General features: G+C 41.9%; 1 protein-coding gene across 1 annotated transcript in view; it reads left to right on the plus strand.

Moving 5' to 3' along the window:
- LTBP1 (latent transforming growth factor beta binding protein 1) overlaps positions 1–16282 on the plus strand; it is a 1238788-nt gene that overhangs the window by 114045 nt on the left and 1108461 nt on the right. The window lies entirely within an intron of this gene.

Genomic DNA, 16282 nt, shown 5'->3' on the forward strand with positions numbered 1-16282 from the left:
ATGTGAGCATGACATGCAAAGAAGGGCCAATAATCTCCTAAAATACACGGATTGATATTCACATCCCTACTTGCTTTCTTAAAGCTGTTAATAGTGATCTGATTGACGGCATAAATGCGGAAAGCGGAAATCAATATTCAAAAGGAATGTATAGCTAGAATACAGTAGCAATAAACATGCTAGAGTATAATATTGGTTTCCACAAATAATCAGGGACTTGAATTCACTGCAAAATGCAGATGGGAAGATAGGCTGACTGAATAAAGGATGTATTTATTAGATGGAAAAATCGCAACATTTGATGTGGCTACCAACCTATGTGACACATTATTTATATGGAAGCTTCCGCAATAGAGAGAGGCAATCTAGGTTTTACTTCTTGACATCTGTTTAAAGATTATCTATTTGACATCTTTAGATCAACTCAAGAGCACAAGACACATTTGTATCTATTAACCAGGCCCTTGAAGTCTAAGGCGCTATGTAAATGAAGTTTATTAGATATTTGTACTGGCTGGCTATGTGTCTTGCATGACCTTCTTACATGGGAGGAACAATTTTCTTCAACTCATCATTTACTTATTCGATTCCAAATCAGGTATATATTTTAATTCAGTCTTACTGCATGCTGCACGTTGTGTATGCATGTATTATTCCAGGTGAAATACTGTATTGATGTCCTGCCAATGACACACATTTTCCTAGTTCTCGATTCTTGCATCCTATATTTACAGGGTCTATCTCGACTGATCTCCAGCTCAAAAATCTCCGAATATGACATTAAACTTGACTTTCTGCTTCTTGTCGCTGGAATTCCATTAGATTCGATCCTTCATCTTTCCTAATAATACACTTGTACTCGTGTTTTGCAAGTTAATGACTTGCAGTCTAAATTTGGAGAGTATTGTTAATGGCAGTGACTAGAATTTCTCAAATTAGGCCTAGTTGAGAGGACTTTGGTTGAACTTTCTCAGTCCTCAGAACAAACAAGTATTAGCAAAGTCAATAATTCTGACGTGTGTTTTGAGCCCTGGCTAAATTTGTCTAGGAAACCTGCTACAGTGAAAAACAAAAACAAAAACTGATTGCTTTCTTTATAAAACATATTTATGTGATTAAGAATGTAATTTGTGAGAATTTAGAATACTTTTGAGATGTTTAATATTCCCATGTGCATTGCAATGCAAGTAATCAATAGGAGGTGTCATGTTACACCAAACATGAGTTTAGAGTGTAATACTCATGGGGAGAGTATGTTAACAAATGGTAACAATAGGCAGAGCAGAGAAGTATGCTTTGCAGCCAGACCTAAAAAAGTCACTGAGCTATCTTTTTGGCCAGCCACCCATTACATCTTTCAAATTCTGGTGATGAACAAATTGAAAATCATATTTAAAAATGCAAAAGAGAGAGTCCATTTTGGGTAAATCCAGTATAAAAATCCATGGACCTAAAGTTTTGATAAATGTAGTTCCCTCCAAAAATTTGTTTGCTGAGACAGCACAGTGCATACGCTTTGAAAGTCCTACTGACATATATGTCACTAGTAACACTGATCAGAAGGGCAGACTTGGACAAAGGCATTTTCAGTTATCGAAAAATAAACGTTTTCATTGATTCCAAAGGAAAGCATGGAACAGCCAGTCATGCTTATCTGTGACAGTCATGGGACATACTTATCTCAAAAATAATACTTCACAACAACTTGGTTGACTCAAAAAGGTAATCACTTCTTTTACTGGGGTAATAAAGACAGTGGGCCCAATTCACAAACTGCATTTTGTTGTATGTAAATAGTACTATAGTCGTGCTACTTACGTGCTAAAACATGGCACTCACAAATCTATGAGTGGAAATCTCAACCTCTGCTTCTCCAATGTTTTCCATGGGGAAATGAACACACATGCATGTTTACTGCTTAGTAGTAAATGTGGGAGGGACCAGGGGAGTGGTGGGCAAATAGGAAATGGAAGGGGCTTAGGGAAAAGTAAGAAGTGGTTTAGGAAGGGACTTGCTACACATACATCCACCCACTAAAGAGTAAATACATTGCTATTGACAAATAAATTAAATTAATTCTACTTTGAAATTATATATATTTTGTTTAATGTTAAACAATTTTGCTTAGTTATTAAACAATTGTTTTATTATTCAAGCAGTTAATAATAATCTACATTTTTTTTTTAAATAAACGCTTAAACAGTAGAAACCATTGAAAAATAACTTGCATTAATTTGACACATTACAACCTTTAACAAAATGTAGTACACACTGACCAAAAATTTTACTGTGAGTTGACATTTTTAAAATTAATATTTAAGAAACATTTAAAAATTAAATAAAAATGATTTAATATTTTTATTATGTAATGCAAATTTAAGTTACTGAGCTAATCAGCTGTAGCTTTTTATTTTAATAGCTCTATGTTAATAAAATATTTAATATTTGTTTTACAGAACTTAAACTTTAATCATTTTCTCTATTTGTGTAACATTTACATTTCTTGATAGGTTGGTACAAGAATGAAATATTATGATCAGATTAGTGTGTTTATGAGAGAGGGCTTTGTCAATTATTTACAGTCATACCTAGGGATTGGAGAAGAAGAAAAAAGATAAATGCATATGTGATTGGCACCTTGACCTACTGATAGCATTATGAGTCTCCCTTGTACTGCACATATGACTTAGTAACTAGCAACACTGAACCACACCCCACCAAGGTGATATTAATTTTCTTTTCATGTATAGAATATATGCAAATTTACAAATCAGCAAATTATACTACACCGTCCACTTGGGCAATACTTGTCTAGTCAAATTTATCACATAATATCAATATCGTGGTTTGATCCTTCCTTTTTAGCCTTTGGGGATATCACAACATTATATCACAACACGCATGACTCACACTGCAGCTAACTAGGATATACTGTTTTCTCCATATCAAATCGGTGATCATGTAATGTATATATGAATGGATTGTTCTTTTGCATGCTGTCACTCAGGAATTCCATTTTAATACCTAGGGGTGAACATTGCCTTTTACTTCTGACAATCTTCTCCTATTACAATTACTGGCAACTATACAGTTTCCCAAAAGGGACCTTTGAAATGGTAAGTAACTTGTCTAGGTTCATTAACATGCAACATGAGCTAAGGCATGTGGGAAATTGATTTTTGAATGGGCGGTGCCACCCAGGAGGCACATTAACAAACTAGCACGAGAGCCCACACTTTTTTTTTACTTCTGTCATGGATTCGCATATGCTCCGCAAATTTGTAGTAGAAAATGTATAAAAATTGATTTCGGCTCCCGGCGGGGTGTTTGTGGAACCCCACCGCCAGGCTAGGGGGTCAAGGTATTCTTACCTACCTCCCCCTTATGTTTTTTTTGGCCTTTTTTATTGGGACTCTGACAAGTCCGAGTCTTAATGTGGCTGCCAACACTTCCTAGTTGAAGTGTTAGCAATCAATTAGATCTCATTTTGAGATCTGTCGGATTCACATAGGATTCGTGTCCTAGATATCTATATTTTGTTTTTCTTTAGTAACTCCAAAACTACTGAACAAATTTAAATCAAATTACAAAATTAGATTTTTCTGGACCAAGATCTGGGTTTCTGTCAAATTTGGTAGAATTCCCTTTAGTGGTTCGGGCTGTAGTCGTGTCTAAAATCCTTTTGGGAAATTGCATGGAGAAAACACGTTTTTGCATCCTCCCCCTTTTGCCCGCTTGACGGATCACCACAAAACTTTCCAGACAGCAGATGAAGTGAGTTGTACACTAGTTTTGAAATTTTTGTGAAGATCCGCCAAATAGCTCCAAAGTTATTTGCAAAACTGCTTTGTCAGTGAAGACTAGTTCCTAACTATAACTACCTACTGGTGACCGCAAGTAGATAATATATATATTATTAGGTTAAAGTCAAGTGAAAATTACATTGACAACATAATATTTTGAACAAAAAAAATGACTGAAATTTGCCAGTTATAGTTTTCTCTAGTAACTATAACTGGTGCTGTAATAACTCGTTCCACTCCATGCAGTCTTGTCATCAATGATGTAAATTCAAATGTTCCAGCGATGTAGTCAATGATATTATAGAACATGACAAGAGTGATGTAATATGTGAGCTATTTAGCTCTGCAGCTGCCAGGCCCTCATTAATAAATAAAATTGATACATTCAAAGAATGTAAAGTAAGACGTGGATGGGGAGTAAAAATAGAGCAAGCCTGAGTAGAGGAGAGAAGCAAGTGGTGATAGAGCAAGAAAACACATACACTACTGTGGAGTGTCAAATGCAAAATAGAAAAGGAATCCCAGACACCTGTCCCAAATGTTCCTGTGGGTTTACACGTCATTCCATAACTGCTTGTAAGTATTCAGTGGGTTTAAATAGAAATCCAGTGATAAAGATTAACCTCTTCAGTGCCCATGACGAGATAGTTTTGTCATGGAGCACGGTTGCGCTGTGCCAATGACGAGACTATCTCGCCATGAACCCCATCCACAGGAGGTGGAAAGGGCGTGGCACTGAAGGGGCTAAAGACCACTCCCTTTGATTTCGTTTACTCCTAGTTGTAACAATTATATACACACAGCAAGCAGTCCCGTGGGGTTCATTTAAGGAGGGAAACCTCTTCGTGATTTAGAGGATTCCAATTCTTGATAACATAAACATTACTCCCTACAACAAAGGTTTGTATAACACTGATGACCAGACGTTATACAAATTAACAACTTCTGTTGTTATCTGTCAATTGTATATTTTGAAATATATATAGTGCCAATTCACATGCAGGTAAAGGTAAACCAAGTGCAGACAACGCTGTGCTCAAATGTGAAACAATGCTTAAAAATACATATACATAAAGGCACTATACAATCCCCTGGTTTAACATAATGTGCTATCTGACTATACTTGCTTAAAGGGTCGTTTAAAGGGGAGAGTATGTGGTCCCACGGCTAGAGTGCCGACCTTGGAGCTGGGAAACCAAGGTACGAGCCTCGGGGTTAACTCCACATCCTGTGATTCTGGGTAAATCACTTAATCTCCCTGTGCCTACCAAAAAAATGAATGTGTCTTTGTGTGGTGTAATTGGTGCTCATGTAAAGCGCTCCAATACCTTTGGGTCGAGTTTGCGCTTATAAATCTGCAAAAAAAATAAAAAGGGTTGGAGTAAGTGTGCAATAGGGTGTTGCAGATCCCCAATCTGCCAGACTTTTTGTGGTTCTGCTGAAGGGCTTTGCCTTCCCCACATGGAAATGTTTTCTTCATGTTAAGGCAAAGATGCAAAAATTAACGTTTTCAAATTCATGTTTCATCACACTCATGCAGATAGCGCACACTTTGGCCAGTATGCAGGAGAAGATTTTGTGAGTAACGGTATGCCTGAAATTCTGTAACTTCTCTGGCTACCTTCTCTGTAAATTAGGCCTGCAATATTTATATATTTATAGCTTACATTTTTAATTGCACTGGAATGACATGGTGTAAAAAAAAGCATTCTACCTAAATTGCGCCATTTTATTAGAGAATGTCTGTGTGCTCGACCTAACCAGTGTGTATCAAAATGTCTCTTAAAAACTCAACATGCTAGTAGTAGATAACTATACACTTCATCTGCATGCCAGGAACTGGAATGCAGCTGGTGTAGACCATGTGAATTATATCAGGATTTTACAATTGAATCCTGTCTTCCGTTATCCCCTTTGAGGCAGTCAGTCATGTGTGCACCACACGTGGTGCCAAAGAAATCCCTGAAAAAGTACAATTTTACACCTGCATTTTTCTGCTCAGAAACTGTACACACAGCTGAAATCCTCCAGTCATGCTAAGTGTTACTCCCACATTTAGCATTGCCTGGTGTCTGTAATAAGGCTCTCAGTACTCTGTAAAGAGAATGGTACTGGGTATTCATCTGATCACTAGCATGTCATTCTAGACTGTACAGCTAAAGAGGCATGCAAGACGTGTTTCATATTTAGGCCGTCCAGTTAATGCTTTTTATGCCTACCTTTCTTTGTTTAAATCACCAGTATTTGTTTCCTTCCTGCTGCAAGAGTAGGAACATGGATTGTGAAGCTCATTAACTCAGCTTTGGTGGAGTAGCAATGCCGGATGAAGACAGCACACAACTTTTCTGTGGTTACTGAGTAAAAGTGCAGTATCCACCAAACGAGCTCAATGTCCTTTTCTCAGTGGCATAGCTCGACCTATGGCCACTTGTGGTGACCCCTGCATTTGCCACCCCGCGGCTGCGTGTAAGAGTGGGGGGGTGGTGCTGCTGGCTATTTCCTCGGTGGCCGGAGGTAAGAGCGGGGGGAGGCAGCCGCCCCCAAAACTCGTGCCACCATCCCCTTGCTACGCCACTGACTTTTCTCAGCAGTAAAAAAAGCTTTGTGCTGTTTTGCGTCACTTTGCATCAAGGGTGTGCTCCTGGGACTGATCACCGCAAACACCTATTGGTTTTGATGCGCATCACGATCTATTAAGATACCCAATTCGGGCTTTGCTTCAAAAACTAACATCTACTTGAAGCAAGAATAAACAAGGGGAATTGTGTTCATTTCTAAAAATGCACAGCGTGTTGCAATACACAGCACATACGAGGAGGTGATGAGCACACATCTAGGTGCAGACACGGGAGACGCACCTTGAGGCAAGTTTGACTACAGGGGTCTTTCTCCCTCACCCTCCTATGGGGTAATTTGGTCCCCTTTCTATGGCTTGAAACACACAAGCCGCCTAACAGTGGATTGTGACATAGGTCACTCCACGCAGTGGAACCATCTCACCAAAGTCTGGTAAGAGTGGAGCCCGTTCTTTTTCCTTTTATGTCCTGATGAATGCCATGGACCCTACTTGGCCAACTGGCAGAAACATGTCGACCACATTCACTACGGTGGGGGGACAATAAAATCCCCAACATACCGATCACTTATTTCAATTACTATATAGGTGCCAGTTACATTAAAATTGATGTGCCATCTATAATGGCTTTTTAATATCACTTTTTTCTTATAAGGGCCCCCACTAGGTTTAGAAGTGCATCCCTGTCATCAGGTGTATGCCCGCTCTCTGTCAAACCAAGTTTTTAGAGGGCGAGGACTGGTCAATGATGAAGCATGACACCAGATGGTGTGTGAGACCAGTCTTTCACTTTTAGTGAGATGCCTGCACTCACAAACTAACACTTTAGCACCTTGGTCTCTGAACTGGGAGCGGCCCCATTTGTGCTAAACATCCTTATGGGTTTGTCTGGGGATAGCTTTCTGTAGTGAAAGAGTACACTTCCAGGGCATGCCCTATGCTGGAAAATACACACACTCAGCTCTATACAGCTGTGCAGTGCTGTGTGTCACACAATTGAGCTTTTAAGAGTGCCACAGGGCATTACACCAGCAGCAGTACACTCTTAGTACGTATGGCTCTGTGCGGTCTTTCCCAGTTGCGCAATGCAGAGCAGAATATGTGGCTGTTGTGCTGCGTTGTCTAAAAAATTAGTTAAGCCGGGCTTCAGTCTTATTTAAATCTGCATGCTAATGGAAAATTCTTCAATGACTTAGGGAATTGCTTAATTCGGAGTCGAATCCGCTGGTGGAACAGAGTCTAGTAGAGGGATAGTATGGTGGCGGATACTCAGTGGATGGGTTGACCACCAGATTTATTATGTCCTCCAGAAAGTGGAAGTGTTTCTAGTACCACTAAACCTTAAATTTAGCTCTGGGCCCTTCTCTACTTTTCAGTCGCAAGGCATTATTACCATGCTCAATTTACGGGGTTTGAAATGCATTCTTAACCCTGTGTGAGGAACCTTCTACCTTTGACCCCCCCCAGCTGGTGGCGCACTAGGCAGCCATCTAGAATTGCCTTGCCATAACACTTACCCTGTGAGAAGAAGAATAGGCTGAAATTAAATTGACGAGTCTCTTAATACAGCCCTCTGAGACACAGGGTGCAGCAACCCCCTGGGACCTCTGTTCAGGAATCATTGAAAATCAATCATTAATCATTGCACAATTGTGTATGGAAAAAAAGAACTAAAATGGTCTGTCTAAACACATTACAGACAAGATAAAATATTGTGATGGCTGCTGGCAACAGCAACTGCTGTGAGGTCCAAACTGTTTGGCCTACGCTGTGACCCAGAATGCTAGATTTATTTGAAGATTGGGAGCCCTTTGTTTTGTCTGTGGTCTGCTTTGAAAGACCCATCCGTTCTTGGTATAATCATTTTGACAGACGTTCCTACAATATCTTTTTTCATTCACTTTCTTTCCACTCAGGCACAGGAGAGCCATTTCTTGTGTGCAAATTGAGTTTTAGAAGCCTGGGGCAGCAAAAACATGAAAAGCTTTACTTTCTTTACTCTTCCCATTGTTTCAAAGAGATCAAAGAATCTTTACGTAGAATCAAAACGTATTTTATTAATTTTAAATTACAGTGGATTCATTGATATATTTGTTGGTCTGTTTAGGCAAACTCTCGATTTTTTTTTTTTTTACAAAAAACGAGGATTGTTGACTTAGGCCCTCACTATGCACTAGTTGTCATAGGCTTTTTGTGCTAAATATCGCCATTTATCGGTGACAAATGCCGGTTATTAACTGGCAATGTGGATTTTGGTGCTGTCAGCACCAACATTCTACCAGGGCCGGACTGGCCGTAGCGGACATCGGGCAATCCCCCGGTGCGCCGCACGGGTGGGGGCCGGTTTTGGGCCCCTGGCCGGCCCTGCATTCTACAAAGACTCCTAGTGAGGTGCTACTACCGAGTGCATCAGAAATTACTGAGTGCTTAGCCTGGACAATTTGCCTCCTCAGAGGAGTTGAAATATCTGGCTAAAAATAGCTGTCAAATGGGAAATAACAAGCAGGACTTGAAGCGGAAACACTGATTTCCGCATGATTTAATAAGCCAGTGATTCCTGTAACTCCCCAGCACAGATAGCGGTCGCATTTGTACATCGGAGTGTGGTAAGTCATATGTGGCATTCTTACATTATGTACATATATATTTTTCCCCTACTGCCTAAATTTTAGTTGTTTTGTTTTTAGAGTATCAGGGTAGCTAGAAAGCATGTCCCGAATATCTTGCCAATAAATGACCAGAGGACTATACTGTAATTGAAGGCCATCTTAATTATTGTATTCAGAATGCACATGCTAGTATGGGAATAAATGTAACAGAGTTTAACCCACAAAGTTACGTATGTTTCACTTCATAACATAGGAGTATATGGAAGACCAACCAACAGGCATCTACAGCAATTCATTTTCTAAACAAGAAAACTCTCAAAAAAAGAGCTAAAATGCAAATATACTCCAAATATAGTGTATTATCTAAGTAGAATGCAATAAATTAAAAGGAAAACCCTTAATTGTGCCTGTCTTTGGCTATAAATGTTGCTGCTGCCCCCCCCTCATATAGAGGCAAGGACAATTGATGCTTAGTGTTGGGTATTTTGTTGGGGAGCTTTACCCCCCCCTGTCCCTTCTTTATCCATGTCCTCGACCAGAGGTCGCAAGAGATGATGGAAGCAGAGGGAGGGGAATGGTTAATAAAACATCAATCCTGGGCTGTACTTTTCTCCTCCGTCCCTAACAAGCTAGCCATGGGATCAGGGCCCAAATGAACTCAACACAATATAAGAGTCCTACAGACATTCACAAGTACAAGTACCCACCACTACGAAATTTGTCATACCTCAAAAGAAGCTTAAGACACACTTTTTAATGTACACAATGCCAAGCTTGATGAACAATGTCTGGTACTTCTGGGCCCCAGGATCGAAGTCATTTGGTGCTGACCCCATCCCACATCTACATCTACTTCTGACCCCTTACAGACTTGGCTGGCCATAGTCCCTGTTGTTACAGAGAGAAGAAAATGCAAGCTGCTGACATCCTTCCTGTGTCCTACAATAACTGAGCCAATGAGGAGTCTTGGCGTCCATGTTGGCATGTGCAAACCCATGGAGTTCTGGGAGCACATCTGACCTACATCCTTTCCATGCCCATGCAACAACAGGCCTCTAATGGCATTGTGTTCTCCTGTTGCTGGATATGGGCAGCACATAGTGTACACTCCCACCGGTGCTCACCAAGGCCTCCAAGAGACTACATGATGACCTATATGGGCCATCAGTTGGATCAGTGGGGAAGCCAGTACTGTTAGATCTTTCTGTCCCGGTATAAAGTGACTGCAGCACCTGAAGTTTATGTGAAATATGAATGAGTAACCAACATGTGTTTTTGTAGCACAACTTTCTGTATAATGCGTCTTCACGAGCAGAGCCGGGGTGATGACATCTGTGTATTGTTAAGGTTAATGGCACTATAGAGTCAAGTGCCCAACGGGGACCTGCCTTAAGCCGCTGCGATGCGCCTGATACTTCATGTCGTGAGGTAGTCCATCTGCACTTGACCTGGCACGAGACTGACCCAACAAATTGGCAGGTGGGTGATCTACGGAGGGATGGCAGGAGGAACGGCAGTTTCAGGGCTGGTCAGAAAGTGTGGAAGAGGTGGAGATCCAGTGTCCAACGTGATATTACCCCACCCAGCCCTTAAAACACAATCACCAACATCGTGAGGCCACTTATGCCCCCCAGACCCTTAATTTCACTGGCATCCCACATTCTAGTTTCCACCAACAGGTGGATACTGGTAAAACTAAGAGGGAGGAGTTAAAAGACACACAACATCCATTCTCCCACACTGCCTTAAGAACCGCCTGCATGGCTCTTGTGTCCATGGAGGCTTGGCCCGCATCCAGGCAAGGATTACGAAGGGTTTGAGTGCAGCACTCCACTTCTTTATTTAAAAACGAAATGTGTTTCTCGAGCGAGGCCTGGTCTTTGAGTTCCGCTTGCTGTTCAAGGAGGCAACACCGCCTTCTTAAGGGGCTGTATCATGCATACCTCGGGTAAGAGCCGACCGCCAGTTTTGGCGCTTGTACTAGATAAAGTCCATTTATCTAGCCCGACATTTCTCTGCATTAATGGATGAATTTCAGGCAGCTCCGCTCGGAACAGAAAGAGGCAAATCTTGCTCACTGTTTCAACAGGGCATAGCTTAGTCCGTAAGATTGCGGGGTGGGGGGTGAGGTTAAACTATATCTATTATAAGGGAAGCAGTGCAGAAGGGGAGTTTAAAGGTCGGTGGTAATAGAGCTGAGTGCAGATTGCAAAGGATACTTAAAAAACAACACTTTGTAAAATATCCAAGACTTTTAAGACCATCAAAACAGAGATGACAGACAGTCTGTGTGTGTGTGCGTGTGTCTTTTTGTCTGTGTGTGTATGTAAAAATCCCAGGTAAATTCAACACTCATTCACCTTCAAAACAGAGATGTCAGAGAGAGAGAGAGAGAGTGTGTGTGTGTGTGTTTGTGTGTGTGTGTGTGTTTTTTGTCTGTGTGGGTGTATGTAAAAATTCTTGATGAAATTGGACAGACTCCTCACCATAGCCAACTGAAAACACCTGTAAACAACTATTTACAAGATAATAGATTTATTAGGGGGTGTATCACCCCAAACCTCCCCACCCCCGAAGCCACACCTGTGTTTCAAGGCTGAGCCCTCTTAAAATCATGCTCTAAGTCGGAGAAACATCAGGCTAAATGAATGCGCTTTAGACGATGCAAGGGCATAAAACCATGTGCTTGGCTCTGTCCTGAGCCAGCGCAGCTGTTCATGATACGCTTCCATGGTAAGGCGCAGAATGGGGTACTTTTCCAGGCGTGCCTTAGTTAAAATTATTTATGAGTGACCCCAGCTCCTTCCCTTTTGTATTTACAATTAAAAAATAGAACTTGAATTAAAAAAGCATGAAAGTGGGAAGGGTATTCCACTGGGAAGGTTTCCTGTTTCTTTGAGCCAATGGAGCAGAAGCTTGAGGTTCTGGCCAAGTCATTTTGGGACACTCCCAGATATTCAGAGCCGGTCTGTGCGGACCTGGCAAAAATCCTCAAACCCGCCCTGTTCCTTTCATCTCCTCGCACAATTTCTCTCTTTCCATCCATCCATTCTCTTCCTCCTCTCCTCCCTATCTCTGATCACTTTCTCTCTGCCTCTCCCATCTCTTGCTCCCTTTCTGTGTCTCTTGAAGCGCCCCTCCTCCCATGCCTGCTGCAGTTATCCTCAGGCAGCTAATGTTTCTGCTATTTTTGTTTCACATTGCACTCCTCACCCAAAGTATGCTCTGTTCTGTTTTTGGCAAATCAACCTCCTATGTGTTTTCTTAAAGATCCTTAATCTGCTGAGAGTCTGGTGCACAGTGTATTGATTCACAGATATCTTTTTATTACTGTTGATGTAACTTGTCAAACAAAATGGATAAAGATAATCGTTTTGTGGGACCAACTAGTAGATAGCTGCCAATTTTGTCGATAGATTTCTCCTATCAGGTCTTAGCATACTGGAAATGCCTCCAGTCATGATGACTGGCACTACAAACCCCAAATGACTATCCTGTCCCCTAACTCAAAATTTGACTAATACTTCCAAAAAAACAATACCTGAATGGGCCTGGCACAATGCCTGGGCAAATGCAAAATGAGAAAGATATTTTAAATATTTAAAATGAGCAATGGCTTAATGGAACTGAACCAAAGTCCCTTTTATTTACTTAAACACTGGTAATAGCTGAAGCTGTTTTTGTGCTAGACCTAAGAACCAGTGACATCTACTTTAATATTAGGAGATAAAAAGGTACCGCATAAAAATGGAAGGCAACGTGAATGCTTAAAGCTTTTTTTGAAGACTTAGAAAACTCTTAGCAGTTTTTCTGGACTCCATCAAACTGGTGAATGTTGTGAGTCACATGGACAAGATTAAATCAGGCTCCCTTGTTGATCTCTACCTTTCCTACATATTTGATTGGGCAAGGGAGGTAGCAGCCTGCATCTTATGATATTGCACAGACGTTCTGTTGTATCAGCAGTGGTATGGCAGGCATGGAAAGAAGCGCTGGTGGTACCTCTGTAAAAAAACGAATCCCACGGATGAGCCAAAAGATTTGCCAGTTATCGGCCAATATCAGTCGTACCACTCCTAGACAAACTATTGGAAAGTGGGTTTAAGCTCCAGCTATCCTTTTATGTTGAGTCCAATGGCCTGTTGGAAGTTTATCAAGTCAGGGTCCGACCATTATATGGGTCTGAGGCCGCCTTTCTAGCTGTCTTAGGCAATATTCAAATTAGGCTGGAAAGGGGAGGTTGTGCATCACTGATTTTATTAAGTGAAGCCTTTGATACATCTCATATCTCTCCCTCTATGAGAGGCTGAGTGAGTGATATTAACATCTCTGACTTAGAACTATGTCTGCGTAATAGATCGCAGGCAATGCACCTGACCTAGTGCTAAGTTGCTAAGGTGCGGAGTTAGTTCCTCAAGGTTCGGTATTGAAGCCAACTCTTTTGAAATCTATGTGACAATTGCTGGGCCTTCTTTCCTCCTCCCCTCCCCCCTCCATAACTCCAATCGAGATAGCCATACAGGTTTCTCCTGGACAATATAGTTCTGTAATGTTGCCGTTGGCTTTTAGCTCTGAGACAAGCCTGGTTCTATCTTGGTTTTCGAAACTTTCGAGTTCGTGCTCAGTGGGCACCAATGGCCTCCCTTGTTCAGCACGTTCCCACGTCATCACGCTTTCCACGCTGATTCCACTTCAATCAAGGAGTGTTGTGGGATCCTGGCCGAACAAAGCCCTTTCAGCTAAGCAGTTCTCTCCGAGGGTACTTTGTGTCTGTTTTTTGTTTCACTAAGCACTGAATATTTAGTATCCAAAGTAAAATACCCCACCACCCCAACGAACCATTGGCTGCGTCGGTGTGTCTGTCCCATCTCCTTTTCAAAGCTGCCTGCATGCATTCTCTGACACTGCGAGCGGCTCCTCCTGACGTCACGCCTATTCCTGTTTGCTGAGCTGGACGTAACCAAGTCAACAAGATAGGCGAGCCATTCCTCTGGGTCCCATTGTTGTAAAGACCACCCGGTTCACATCATCGTGCCTAAAATGATTAAGTTGTCGTGCCCTTTGCTGAACCCTGACAGTTAATCTATCCGGGAAACCCGTGGCACGATCAAAAAGGTTTTGCATTTAGCTGAAGTGAGAAACGCTTAGGGTGTGCGTTTTTGAAGTAGAAGTTAGTCAGTCCCTCCAATTAATTTACCAAAAGTGTTTTTGTCCTTTGTAGATATTCAGCTATTTGTTAGTTCTAATTTGGGCACTCTTTACTTTTTCCAAAATATTTATTTCGTGAATTTTGCATTTTTCGGCATAGTAAGAAGCGTGCAGCTCCACAGAGAATCTTTTAGGGTCACCGTTCTAGCCTTATTGGGGCGTTATAACAAGCTTCCCCCAGTGAGATCTGCCACAACATTCAAACGAATCCTTATCCCCTTCTCCATATTTAGTTTAGAACATTTTGACCACTTGTATTCTAGTAAATTTAAAAGAAAACAGAAACTTGGATAGCGCATAGCAGTCTAACATGTTTAATGCGAAAATAACCATCAAGCATCAAAATAAGCAACTGCAAAATGGCAAATCAGTGCACCTGAGAATGTAGTGCTAAAACCCAAACATTTCAGTGCTACATTTAGACACTTTTTCCTCAATGCAAACGAATGGAGAGCAGAACACCTGATGCATAAGAATGCAAGACAGTTACAGTTTTATCGGCTTACTTCACTAATTTCTGCAATCCTCGGTTTGTTGTGCCAACCTCAAAACATGGCTACACTTAATAGGATGGTTGAGCTAAGTGTGCAGCGTACAACATGGCATTAAAAATGGCAGTGCACTTAAAATATATCTCTTATGTCCAATAATGTTAAGGCTTTAGTGGACTCAGTGGCATAGCGTGGTCTGGGTCACAGGGGCAGATCCCCTGGGTGCAAAATTCTTAGGAACACATTTCTTTGGAAATTTTGCACACCTAAGAGTTTTGCTGGAAGAGGTGTGGCGCCACGGCCAGGGCGACTGACTCCGGAATCTGGGGATCACGGTTCGACCCCCCAGCGCCGGTGGCAGATTAACCCAGCACCATGTGACTCTGGGCAATAGCTTACTTAATCTTCCCGACGGCCCCTAGCGCCTAGAGACCTTTACGGGTGATTGTTCGCGCTTTACAAATGTGGATTATTATTATTATTTTGCTGGAAGTGCACGGGTTAGGGTGCGCAAAACTTGCCTTGCCCCAAGCGCTGGCAACCCACTATATGCCGCCAAGTGGACTTTAAGCAGGTATAAGCACAACATTTCAGTTGTTGATACAAACAGTGTGATATGTAATCGATCTAGGTTCTCATAGCAAAGTAGCACTTCTGCCAAGGGCTACCCCGACTGCCATGTACTCAACTACTGGGTGTTGTATCAGCAAAGCTTTCACTGCAAGGTCTGCAAAATACCTCGGGTAATCTACCACACACGTAAAGATCATGTAGCCTCCTTTAACTTTAAAGTAACCCTAGTTGCGAGTGGAGGCCAGAATAGGCCCCGCCAGCATGTTTGTTGTTCTTCCAACTGTGGAAAGTGTCAGATGCTTCTGTCTTTATTAAATACTATAATTAGTGAGGATCAGACACCAGCCCCTCCAGTCCCTCCGTTCTCAGGGAAGATATTGCTTCTCCTCAAAGTGAAAGGACGTGACAAGGATTCCGCATGCCTCTTCAACAGCTGCTCACCACTTCTCTCACTTGTTGAACAGTTCTCTAGTCAGGAGTCGGCTGTATCTGCGGGACCAGGATATATTTCACTGGCATTGCTACGTACTGCAAGCCTTCATTTATTCACTCATTCCATCAATCAATGGCTTTGCATTGCAGCCGAAGTGCCTGTAACGCGAACCCACTTTTGTACAGCCCCATGTAGTCCTAAAGGTAACCCAGGGAAGACCGTGACGTCCTGTTTCTTGCTCACCCTGTAAAGGCACTTAACTGCTGCTCTTCACAGGAATAACTTTCCAGGGTGGGAAGTGATCGGCAAAAAACAGTGGTTCATGGGGAATCTGTCTATAATGTAACAAACACTTAGGAGCCATAAAACAATCAATCCATCAATCAATCATAGCATTTATAGAGCACACTACATACCCGTGAGGGTCTCAAGGCCCTGGTGGGGAGAGGGGGGGGGGTGACGCTGCTACTGTTCGAAGAGCCAGGTCTTGAGGAATCTCCTGAAGGTTAGGAGGTCTTCGGTCTACCTCAGGCGGATGGGGAGGGTGTTCCATGTCATGGCGACAAAGTGGGAGAATGATCTACCGCCGG

This window comes from Triturus cristatus, chromosome 6 (genome assembly GCF_964204655.1).
Source record: "Triturus cristatus chromosome 6, aTriCri1.1, whole genome shotgun sequence".
Classification (NCBI taxonomy): Eukaryota; Metazoa; Chordata; class Amphibia; order Caudata; family Salamandridae; genus Triturus; species Triturus cristatus.